Source organism: Rhipicephalus microplus, chromosome 7 (genome assembly GCF_043290135.1).
Source record: "Rhipicephalus microplus isolate Deutch F79 chromosome 7, USDA_Rmic, whole genome shotgun sequence".
NCBI classification, from domain to species: domain Eukaryota; kingdom Metazoa; phylum Arthropoda; class Arachnida; order Ixodida; family Ixodidae; genus Rhipicephalus; species Rhipicephalus microplus.
Window position 1 is genome coordinate 12,218,028 of NC_134706.1, and position 13,036 is coordinate 12,231,063.

Here is a 13,036-nt window from a genome sequence, read left to right on the forward strand (position 1 = left end):
TGCAGCGTAGTCCCCAACCAAACTTTGCCTTCCGCGACTATTTTCCTAAAAGAAATATCGCTTGACTATTTGTTTGCTAAACAGCAGAGCAGAAATCCGGTACAGAATATAGGAGGGCCCACATAGATAGCGCTTGTCCTGAGCAGTGTGTGCTCTTATAATTCTGTAAAGGATTTGTGCTCGGCAGTTTGGAACTATATCGTCATTCGACAACAGAGGAAGGGGTCCGGCTCTTCTGGTACACGCATCCACTCCGCGCTTTGGTCGCCAGATATATATACCACTGCCATCTGTGCTGACTGTTTACACGGGAGCCCCCGGGTCTGCGAAGCTGAAGTGCGTGATGGACTGCAGATGCGCGGGCGAGCCACGCTGCGTATGCGCGACAGAGAGAGAGAGAGAGCGTCGCTCCAGTTCGTATACCTCTGTCGTCGTGGTGGCGCTACGCCATTGTGTGTTTGTGTAAAACGAAAGTGTCCCAATAAACACGGTAAGAGGCGTCAGTCAGGGCGGAGGAGTGAAAAAGGAAGGGGGGAGGGATGTCGGAGGGTCGTGGTGTTTTTTAACACGTGTTCGTCTAACTACCCGTATAGATTTTTGTTGGCTCAAAAAAAAAAGTCGCAGTTCTGGCACAAGGCCGACGCAATGAATGCGATAGCAACACATCAACGAGTTGATAGTTCAATTGCGCCCCCTCTGTGTTCCACCCTTGTGCGTCATCGTTCTTTCGCGCATCATATAGTGTTTTTAAACACGTGTCCATCTAACTACCCGTATATATGTTTGTTGGCTCGAAAAAGAAAACATCGCAGTTTTGGCACAAGGCTGGCGCAATGAGTGCGATAGCAACGCATCAACGAGTTGATACTTCAATTGCGCCCTCTCTGTGTTCCACCCTCGTGCGTCATAGTTCTTTCGCGCGTCTCCGTTCCAAGATGAGTAACTCAGTATATATGTTTGTTGGCTAAAAAAAACGTCGCAGTTTTGGCACAAGGCCGACGCAATGAATGCGATAGCAAATCATCAACGAGTTGATAGTTTAATTGCGCCCTGTCTGAGCTCCACCCTCGTGTGTCATCGTTCTTTCGCGCATCTTCGTTCCAAGATGAGTTACCAAGTCGCCCAGCAGTTCGCGATTCTTCTCCTCGGTCAACTGTGTGTTATTTATTCAATTATTTGTATATTTATTTACACTCCTTAATTTGTGACTGTAGCAGAGGTGGAAACGTTGCGCAATGTTCCTAGAACGCAACAGACAAAAATGTGAGAAAATGAATAACGAATACTTGCGCTAAAACACACACACACACTATCAGTAAAAAATGAACCTTTCATCGTAATAGTACGATGCCCGAAGAATGAAGACATTCTCCTTCACTCTGAACAAAACTAAAAGAAAGGAAAAGAGCGTCGATAAAGGTTAACTGATCTGAATGGAATGACTCGTGCACCTCCTTTGTGCTCTCGTAGAAAGTATGGCGATCGAGTCAGGAGCGCGCGATGAAGCGTTGGCAACAAAGAGGTCATTGAACGAGCATGAATACCCAAATCAATGGCCCGCGCGTATGCCTAATGAAGTCACAATCGTCTCCCACGTGGAGTGGGCGCGGAAACGATTATGACGTCATAGACGGGGCTCAGAGACTCCGTAAGTCTACGGGAAATGCCCGACGTGATGGAAAGGGGGCGAGACCTCTTTTTTTTTTCTTCGCTCGCACTGAAAGGAATACAAAATGCACTTTTGACAGGATCGAACCCGTGAACATGTAAAAAAAAGTAAAAGACGCGCGCGCCGCGGAACCGAGACAAGTCTCAACGTCCCGTGGTGGGAGACCTGAGCCCGGGTCGCTTAAAAACATGCAGGAGCATTCAATAAAGTTAGCGCCCGTCAACCAACGCGTGCGCTCGTGTATGTGTGTGCGTATATATATATATATATATATATATATATATATATATATATATATATATATATATATATATATATATATATATGTGTGTGTGTGTGTGTGTGTGTGTGTGTGTGTGTGTGTGTGTGTGTGCGTGTGAAAGAAAGCATCGGAGAAGCGACGATCTGACCTGAAAGCTCGATTCGCCTCCTGAAACCTGCGGGCAGCCTTCTTCGTAGGCGTCCGCACAGAGAAGAAAAAAAAAGAGGGGGTGGCAGTGCCCCACCCATTCCTGTTTTAGTTGGGCCGCCAAGGCAGCCCCATATCTTTATTGACTCGAATATGATGAGAGCCAAAAAGGCTCTCATCCCAAACAAGAATGTACTGGGATGCAACTATATACACGTCGCACACACCATATGAACGCACTCCGAATAATTGCAACAAAAAACCACATTGTTACTCCTTAATCGTCTCTCCCCCATTGCGCGCACACACAATAGTATCTGAGGTTTGACGTCCGAAAACTAAGATATGATTATGAGAGACACCGTAGTTTACTGGGGCTCCGGAAATCTTGACCATCTGGTGTTCTCTATAACGTGCGCCGAGATCGCACAAAATACACGGGCCACTTACCATTGTGCCTTCATCGAAACGCGAGCACCGCGGCCGGTATCGAACCTTCGACCTTCGGGTCAGCAGCAGAGCCCCATAGCCACTGATCCACTGCGGTGGATTCCCGCACACACATACTTCCATGCCTCTTTTACTGTGGCGTGTTTCGTAAATAATACCATGGCTGCACCTCGTGGAACCTTTTCAATATAATTAAGAAAAAAAAAGACCACTGTCCTCCCCTGATCAAGCAAGAACTTGCGGAAAGGCATCTATATCACGCGTCATTCCAAGTCTTCCCACGCATCGTATTGGCCGCGAGGGCCTCCGCTAGAGAGGCCAGCGCTGCGATCGTTTTGACGTCATAGATAGGATACAGTAGTCGTGGAATACCGCAGCTTTGCTTTCGCGACGCCACCTGCATCGTCCCCCATGGCTGCACTGGTTCTCAGTCGCGATTTTACGATGCAAATTAAGACACGAGAGTGCCGCCAGGGCCATTGATTCGTAGTATTCCCGCTCGTATTATCAGGTCTTATATGCCGCTTATTTAAGCGCTGAGCTTCAAAACAAAGGGGAGCACGCACGCTGTCCGCAGCAAATGCGCGGGAAATGCGGTGTCCTAGCATTACGGGCGGTAACAGCGCACAAACTCACGGGACGAAGAAGAAGGCACACAAACAAGCGCCGACAGAAATTGGTTAGAAATTTGGTTATTATTTGGTATTTGGTATTTGGTTGTTAGAAATTTGGTTGCAGTCGATTTCGTTATCGTTAAATGTCAACAAAAGCGCGCTCATGGCGTTTCCGCTTGCAGAACCAATTTCAATTTCAATTCTATATAAACAGGAACCCATCCAGCAAGTAGACTCTATAAAATATTTGGGAATCATTTATAATGACAAACTTAACTGGAGTCCACACATAGAGTATATAACTACCAAAGCACAGCGGGCTTCAGGCTTACTACACAAGCTAAGTAACCGGAAATATGGATTACGGAGGCACACCTTGATAACGTTGTACAAGATGTACATGCGCCCCATCATGGAATTTGGCTGCATTTTATTCTCGGGTGGCCCTGCTTATAAAACGAAACCTCTAGTTGTCTTGGAGCGAGAAGCACTGTGAATGTGTCTGGGACTCCCTAGATTTGTGGCTATCAACGTACTGTACCAGGAAGCGCGCCTGCCTACACTACTTTGTCGATTTTGAATTTTGACCGTACAAGCATTTTTAAAATTTTATAGCTTACCGGCAAGAAGATCTCAATATGCTTTTATCGCAAACCCAGACGCCTTCTTTCTTGCTCATTGGCCACGGTTTCACACACCTCAGATAATGTTTGTACAAAAAAATCTACAAAGTATAAATGTGAACATTAGAAATGTAATTGAGATTAATGACTCGAATTGTGATGTTATTATTGAGTATGATGATATATTCCCCCAAAACGCCAAATTACAATCCCTCAAATTTTTAAATAACATATTATTAGATTACTTGGAGCATGCAGAAACTAAAAATATAATAGCCACAGATGCTTCCGTAAATAATCAAAAGGCAGGTGTAGGCATTGCCTCTGATTTGCTTGACTGGTCCTTTTCAGTGAGACTGCCTGATTTTACTCCAGTTTTTGAAGCGGAGCTCTTGGCGATTATTTTAGCTCTTCGAAAACTTCCATCAAATCAAAACAACGCAGTAATAATGACGGATTCTCTTTCAGTTTGTGCAGCTCTGACGGCTTCAGAGAACTCTCGAATTCTAAGCACATTCAAAACATTAGTACCCCCGCAGTTGAGACTCCTGAGATTACTATGGGTTCCGGGACACTGTGGATTAAGATTAAATGAATTAGCCGATTCCTTAGCACGAGCCGCACTTGATGGGCCAGTTTTGTCCATACTGCCAGATGTTGAATATATCACGGCAATAAGATATCGAAAATCAGCAATCTCCACTGATACGATAGAAAAAGTAACTACACGGACAGACTATAACCACCTCATGTTTCCATGGCAACCCCACTGGAGTCAGTCCAGAAAGCTCGAAGTCTTAATTACTAAATTTCGATGTCGTGTCCCCCCTCTAAACCTGTATCTACACAGAGCTGGTCAGACAACATCACCCCTCTGCGCATTCTGCGGAGAAATGGAATCACTAGACCATTTTTTGTATTGTCGCCGCTACGAGATACTTAGAAAAAGGTTACTAGTTATGCCATTTCGGAAAATAGGCATAGATTGACGGCGGAAACGGCGCTAAGCTTTGGCGCCTCAGCTTTGGGACATTGCCACAGGGATGCTTTCAATGCCGTTTGCGATTATATTCAGGCAACCAAGCGTATACCTTTGTGATCTTCAATCAAAAAAAGTTATTTATTACTCCCCAGGGTGGAGTGAAGAAAACGCAGCTGAGTGGTAATCATAACACCTCAAATCTCAAAATTGCTCAACTTGACTTTTCTATTTTTTTTCTCGTTTGCTCTTTTTATGTTGTTTTCCTTACATTAGTCTTATTATAATACAAATTCATTACACATAGTTAAAATGATCACAGAAAAACTGCACTGCACTTTCTTGGCCAATCCCCCTGAGTGAGTATGAGCCATCATCCCAGGGAAACAAATAAACAAACAAGCGCTGACACAAACAAGCAGACGAAACAAACCGGCATCCTATGAGTGACGTCATCACGTAGGTGGCGCCACGGTGTATCCTCGAGTAAGGTGCCTCGATGCGCACGCCCCCGGGAGCATCGAGGCGCTCTATCCTCGAGGCCAATAGCGGCCCACAGGTAGCGCTGCTTGTTTGACTAATGCGAGTGCGTGGTTGGTTTGCGGCGCGCGTTGGCTTGTGCGGTGGCGTGTTTGAGGTCGAGCAAGGTCACGGCAGCCCTTCTTTCGAACTCTCTAAGGTCAAGGCGCTCTTTATGTTCACCTCCGCAACAAGCGCACACGTGGGCTTGCGCCTAACTCCTGACAAGGTACGCGCGCATTTTTTGAAAGTTTTGTCTGCGGCTATGTGTGATACGCGATTCCGTTTTACAGCGAAAGATGTTATGAGATCGAAAAATGGGTCACGTGCGAGCCGTAGTTGTCCGCCGCCGCCGCCGCTGGTGTCCGTAACCACTATCGCACGAAATGAGAAACAAAAATCAGTAATGAACACCAAGAATACAATAAGATTCGAGCCCGGGTCCCCTGCGTGCCAGCCCAGTATTCAGGCAGGCTTGATGTCGAGAAAGGAATCGCGTTAATGTGAGTAATAAAACGTTATAGAACAGTAGAGGAACAACGAAGTGTCAGATAATGCGAATTGCACAATAAGTGGGTCGTCGACTGCTCCAACCCTTCACAAAAGCTTGATCTTGTTCACCTATTAACTGTGGCACATACCCTTTGTTTGTTTGTTTACATGTTTGTTTGTTTCCCTAGCCAAATTGCACGTACCCACATTAGGGGATTGGCCAAGAATGCAACGTTGAGAATGTTAAATGTTGTTTCAGGTAAGGCATGAAATTGAAAAATAAAATAAATAAATAAATAAATGGCAATGATATGTAAGATATTCAATTTAACTATACAAGTAACTGTTTATGAGAGATTGTGGGGATGTCAAAAGCTTCTGGCATGTTCTTCTTCGTCGTCAGCCACAGCACGCGAAAATTGCACAGTTCCTTGCGAGTCCGCAGCAGGCACCACGCTTCTCCGAAAAATGCCTGCCCAATACACGATGATTGATGGCGTAGTGGGTACCCTGCAAGTGTGCTGGGTACCCTGCAGTGGGTACCCTGCAAGCTATATACCCAAAAAGTGTTTTAAAAAAAAGCGCGCTTAAATGACGCTCTATATAGCTTTCGCTGTGAGAGTGCTGCGCGTTCAGCGCAGGCCTGGCGTCGTTTTGTTTTTGTTTTTGCTTTTCCATGCTTTTTTTTTTCCTCTAGACCGCGGTTACTATAGAAACATTGCAGTCGTGACAGCTGTGCGAGTGGTGAACTTGCGTTCAAACGAATTACGCGTATACACTGACGAAGTACTTTGCGTGGGTAATACACGGTCAACTCTTACACATGGTCACAAAAAAAAGTTCGTGCCGTTCATGGCATGCATGGGGTGCTATATCGTGGCAAAAAAGGTTATATTACACAGCCCTTTTGCATATATGGCTAGCCGATCGCGTTGATAACGCGGACGGGCCGTAGCTCTGACCACTGACCGAGCACGAAAAGCATGGGCATTGCAACCACGAGTGTCGTCATTTTTTATCAACATATTTGCACAGCGCAAGACTACGAGTAGTTACGACGTGACTACAGAAGAAGAGACAAGGACAGAGAAAGCGCTCTTTCTGTCCTTGTCTCTTCTTCTGTCGTAAATACTCGTAGTCTTGTGTTGTGCAAATATGTTGATTCCCAATCACCAACTTTCCTGTTACAGCCTTTCATTTATGAAGGATAGTCTAAATTTAAGGGCTCGCTTTTCTTGTTAAGTACAATATTAGTGAGAACTACTGGTCGTGAAAGACCACTGCAACACTTTTCGAAGTAACCATTGAATGGATTCATCAAAGGAGTTTATTGCCACTTGATATCTTTGGGCGTTTTTTTTAGACTTGTACTGCGCACGCGTATTTTCTGAGGTGGCACATTCCTCGCCTTGAATGTAAAAAGGCGACGCGGGTTCATTAGCGACTCTATTACGCAGCCAAGCGCTTTGCGACACCCCTCGTGTGACCTTCATATCGCATGACTGGTATAGGTGTATCCCACACACCGCGAATGGGAAGTTGGCGAATAAAGTGTAAATAACTAATATCCAGGCAGTTCACGAACGTCTTTCAGTACGTTACACGTATACGTGGAGCGCTTGATTATGCGTCGCCAACCTTCGCGCTTTGTGCGGCCAGTGCGCAGTGCCGAAACGCTGTGCGTGGGCTGCTGCATTGCGCATGCGTTACCGACTATTTCAAGGATGTGCGTCTGCAGCCATCACGTTTTGCGAGCCTAATGGTTCCTGCATGCAAGGCTGGTTGTTCGAAGACGTCATTTAGTCGCGCGCGTCGCTATCTTTGCTACGGTCCTTTGTTCGTCGACGGTAAGGAGATTCTTATTGTCTGGGTGTTTTTTGTTTTTTTGTGCATGGAGGCAAGATTTCGCAATGTAGAGCAGCACCTAATAGCCAGCTGTAAGCATGCAGCTCTAACGCACACTATCTATCTATCTATCTATCTATCTATCTATCTATCTATCTATCTATCTATTTGTTTGTCTGTATCTATCTATCTATCTGTCTGTCTGTCTGTCTGTCTGTAGCTATCTATCTGTCTGTCTGTCGCTATCTATCTGTCTGTCTGTAGCTATCTATCTGTCTGTCTGTAGCTATCTATCTGTCTGTCTGTAGTTATCTATCTGTCTGTCTGTAGTTATCTATCTGTCTGTCTGTATGTCTGTAGCTATCTATCTGTCTGTCTGTGTAATTGCATTGCCAGCAGCACAGAACATTTGCAGTCCAACACTTCAAGAGCGATAGCACCGCGAACTCTGGTTGAACTCTGCGTCGAGAGGTCACCACAATAGACAATATTTGGTGATTTTTTTTTCGAGCTTCTCAGAAAATTTGCGTATTGGTTTCAGTGCCGTCATATCGTGCTGTTAAACATATATATGCATTCTTGTGCGATGATAATGACGATAATTAAAACTTTATTTTGGCTCAGAGAAGACGCAGGGGAGACCCCGCGCCATCCGGTTAATCGCGCGTATACACTAGAACACAGCGAGCTCAGTGATTGCTGCCATATCGAAAAGCGCGTAGCGCCATCTGTTGCAAGCGCGGCGAAGCAACACCCTCAACTGCCACGCGAGCAGACGCTCAGTAAATCATAACGCGAAACTTCACAACCGGAGTCCGGTTGTAAGCATGTTTCGCGCTGTTCCTTTGCTGGACTTTTGTGCTGATTTCGTATGAAACGTCGAGGTGACCTTCCTTGACCGTCCGGAATGTCCGTTACACGTGCATTGCAGAATGAGGAAGCAACTTCATCAGGTATGCGTTATCCGACTGAAAGAAACGCGAACAGCGGAAAGCGTAAACTGTGGCATGCCTTGGCTGTGACAAGGCAAAATTTGTGCTGTAAGCCGGCGCCAACGTAGCGCCAGAATCTTTCTCCAACTTACGCTCATGCACCGCATGTGTACCAGTCCTGCCGGCCACTCGGAACACACACGCGGTGCAAAAGTGCCAGCCAGAACAAGATTTTAAAATGCTACGGTGACGCCGGCCGAAAGCACATGTACATTCGCCTAGGGAGAGTCAAGGCATGTCGCAGTTCGACCGAGTCGAAAACCATGGTTTTTCGCCGTTCACGTCTTTTTGTATCGCAATAGTAGGCCGTTACAGCAGTGCTATTGTCATGCGCTAACCCTAAATCGCGCACGACACACCGCTGCGTCTTGCCACTCTTCCCAACCAGGCCGAACTCCCCCTTCCCCACACACGCAACCCCCGCAACTGCCAGTCCCAATGATGATGATGACGCCTTCACGCAGTGCCCTCTCTCGGCCAAGTCCCGATGATGATGATGACGCTGTCACGTAACGCCCTCTCTCGGCCACCCACACACTATAAACATGCGCGGTGCGTGCAATCACGGCGAGCCGTAATACGTATATCCTATTATTGACATGCGGCCTGCGAAAGAGCACGGCAATAGTTTGGTGCCGCATACTACAGGTATACTGCACGCAAATTACTGCTGTACAGCGGAACAGCTGGAGTCGCGCACGAATAAGCGCAAGAAGTATACCTACTCGTACACTGTACTGGGCTCGTAGTTTTTCCTGTCGATCGCGATTATATCTCAAGGCGGTGGAGCTCAGCATTTTTCGTTGTGGACGGAAATCTGTGCAATCGCAAAACACCGCACCGCCACGATTCCAGCGATGCGCTGTGAACTTCCCAGGCAGCGCTCAGCACAATCTCTTCCCCTTGCGCTGGTTGTTGTCGCATCAGGTGACAGCGCAGTGGTACCGAGATAACATTTTATAAGCGGGCGCAGCGTGAACGGGCGCGTTTTCGCTTTTTAAGCTTCCAGAGCCACTGCTTGCCACGCTAGCGAGACGCGCCTTGGCAGTTCAAAACAAATTATGGCGCCTCTGGGACCGAGGGTATACCGCCGAAGGCGCCTGGGTGCGAGATAGGCGTGCTCTCGTCTTACCACCATGCCTAGTTTGGCGGCCGTACTCCTGTATGTTTTAGAAATAAATGAACAGCACTGCGGTTGACGCACACGGACTAAAACGGTGGAGCTGGTGGCATTAGAAGTTTGGTGAAACTGTTGGATTTCGCGACACGTCATGCAAAAATTAAAAAAAAAAACATTCTTTTAACAAATGGAGATGGCGGCGCACATGAGTGAAATGCAAAATTCTCTGTAAATCACAAGCGCGATGACATATGTACGCGACTTACGGGTGAACTTTAAGACGAAGGCCTTAAATGGCACATAAAACATGAAAAATTACCGTTGACGACGTGAAACACGAGACGTGACCGTTGAATAAAATTTACATATTATCAGGTTATTGCTCTAAATAAAAGCTCTGGTGTCTAGAACCCGAAAAGTGTTATTGCTTTAGCGCAGCTCAGTTAGAGCGTGAAGAAAAGATGCTATGCACTAAAAGAAAGGGGAAAGAAACAGACGATAGTGAAGCGCTCACCCTGTCGCCTGTTTCTTTTCACCCTTCTTGACTGCATAGCATCTTTTCTTCACGCTGTAACTGAGCTGCGCTAAAGCAACATCATTTTATCACGCACCAACTCGCCCAGTCAGCAGTACTTGCCCTAAAAAGTGTATTGTGGTGGCTGGAAATGCATCGAACATCTTTTTCATACCGTCACCTACGAAAAACACTTTTGGTTCCGATATCAAGGAGGCGGTCTCCGAGTGGTGTGCCATCGCAGTGCGTACCTATTTGTTCACTTTTTCCACTGCGCCTCGATGCTCTCGTTGTCAGCTGACCTATTGGTCCACCCTTTCCACCGAGCCTCGATGCTCCAGCTGTTAGTTCGCCTATTAGTTCACCCTTTCCACCGAGCCTCAACACTCCTGCTCTTAGTGCACCTATTGCTGCACCCTTTCCACCCAGCCTCGACAATCCCGCTCTTAGCGCACCTATTGGTTCACACTTTTCACCAAGCCTCGACACTCTCTTAGTGCACCTATTGGTTTAGCATTTCCACCGCGCCTCGACGCTCCCGTTCTTAGCGTACCTGTTGATTCACCCTTTCCGCCGAGCTTCGACACTCCCGCTCTTTGCGCACCTCTTGGTTCACCCTTTCCACCGAGCCTCGGCACTCTCCCTCTCAGCGCACCTCTTAGTTCGCTCTTTCCACCGAGCCTCGCTCTCACCCATCTTGACACGGCGCAGCCCTTCCTCTCCCACTCTCGCCACGCTGCAAGACGCCATGACCAACGCTACGCAAAAGGGACCGCGAAGCCTCGACTAAGAATAGCTTCGGTGTTAAATTATGGCTTTCACGCTTTCACTTTTATTTATTTATTTCTTTATCATAGTACACACAGCGCTCAAGGGCATTACAGTGGAGGGGAAAGAATACAAAATTTCAACACTGAATACAGATACTCGCACTTCTGCAACACAATAATAGCGCAATGCGTTGTCAACTGTACGTTGCGGCACGTGGGAGTAGACAATACAAAGCAGCTTCACACTACCGTTTCGTCCCTACACATCCTCGCGAGTACACTACTCTAGACCCTGAATTGGATTGGATTGGATAAACTTTTATTTGGTCCTCCAAAACACAGATCACTGTGTTGCGGGCAGCTCCCACGTGGGGACTGAGATGCCGAGCTCCTGAAGTAGTCTTGAAAATACTTCATCTGAAGTAACCTCTGCTACTTCAGAAGGCAACCTATTCCACCGCGCTATCGTCATGGGAAAAAAAATAAAGAAATTAATTGACAATAATACGTAAAATATTCAATTTAACTACAAGCAACCCTTTATGCGAGATTGTGGGGACTACAAAAGCTTCTGGCATGTTCCTCAGCCACAGCACGCGAAAATTGCACAAAGTTCCTTGCAAGTCTGCAGCAGGCACGACTTTGCAGCGTGCGTTTTTCGTCTCTAGCGGTTAAAAGCATGGCGCCCGTGATGGGAGGCAGAGGAAGCTCTTATGCTTTGCGTGCCCGCCGTAGCTCTTGTTTACGTAGCGATATGCGTCCAGATGGGTTGGCAGAAAGCACCCTTGCCTCTCTCTATACAAGGGGTCATTTTATTGCGCCGACATCATATCCAGACGGCAAGCCGGAACTACTTGAACATTGCACTTGGTGTGTTATACAACGTCGCGTTGACCGGGGCGTCGACAGGTTGAGGGTACAACGGACACCGTAATGGACACAGCGCCTTCCAGTGCATTAACGGTGTCGCAGCGGTGCAACACCATGCGAACAGGGTCCTGGCGATTAAGTTCACTAATGCGGCGATGGAACGAATTTTTTTAGGAGCTGATTTCAGAGCAGGGTAAGTGCCGCTGCCACAATCGTTGCTAGAGCCGGAAGAAAGTATACTTTGGAGCAGTTAATTGTGTGTTTCGGGAGTATAGATTGCAAAATAAGCCATACAATTAACAGACGTGTAGCCGGGTGAAAGGGGGGGGGGGAGTCGAGCGGTCTCCGTAATTCTTCATAACACGCGCACACAAACAAGCGCGCGCGCAAGAACTTGCACAAAATGTGGTTTGACATCACGCCCAGTCTATGTGTTTTCTTCTGTATGGTCGTGATTTTGGCGCGAAATTGGCTGTTTAACTCGGGCATTAAATATTAAATGTTTATTGGGACATGTATTTTACAGACAATTTCAGACAACTAAAGTTGCAGGAAGTGAACAATTAAAAAAGATGATTTGTTATCGCATGTGCTATTAAATTGGCTACATATTGGCAGAAGTGAGACCAAACCGATAACGCTGAGTACTCCGTTACAAGAGTAACTGCATTCACGCATAACTGTTGTCAAATGAGCCGTTGACAATAGGTATGAGATCACAGCAATGTGGCTCGTTTTCACCTTTTACCAAGACAGCCTGCATTGAATGAAATGAAAAAAAAAAATATATATATATATATTTGTTCTGCAGGACGCGCTTAGCGCAAATCGCGCGTCTCCCACGTAGGGACCGACAGGGAATACCTTGCGGCCGCTTCGTAAGCCTGCATGTCAAGCTTAAAAAAAAAAAAAAAAAAAACTCAGTGAGCGATATGGTCAGTTCTTTTACGCAATAGAGGTCGAAGCCGATAAAAGTGCCTACCATAGCATACCGGGATGGTCGCATACATATTGTTTTTGGCTTTTTTAGCGCTTGCAATTTTGTAACATGGTTAAAGTTCATTTGAAAACTCTACTTGCTGCCAAAGCTGAAAAAAAAAAAAACGAGAGGTTTCTTGACGCAATGATTATTTGCAGACTAGTTGGCTCATACTTGAAATTTCATTGTTT

General features: G+C 46.4%; 2 protein-coding genes across 2 annotated transcripts in view; one reads left to right on the forward strand and one right to left on the reverse strand.

Annotated features, from left to right (window-relative positions):
- Window positions 1-13,036, reverse strand: part of LOC119179000 (neuronal-specific septin-3) — a 128,678-nt gene that overhangs the window by 115,042 nt on the left and 600 nt on the right. The gene's annotated exons all lie outside the window — the stretch shown is intronic.
- The window catches only part of LOC119180160 (leukocyte receptor cluster member 8), a 146,046-nt gene that overhangs the window by 74,324 nt on the left and 58,686 nt on the right, over window positions 1-13,036 (forward strand). The window lies entirely within an intron of this gene.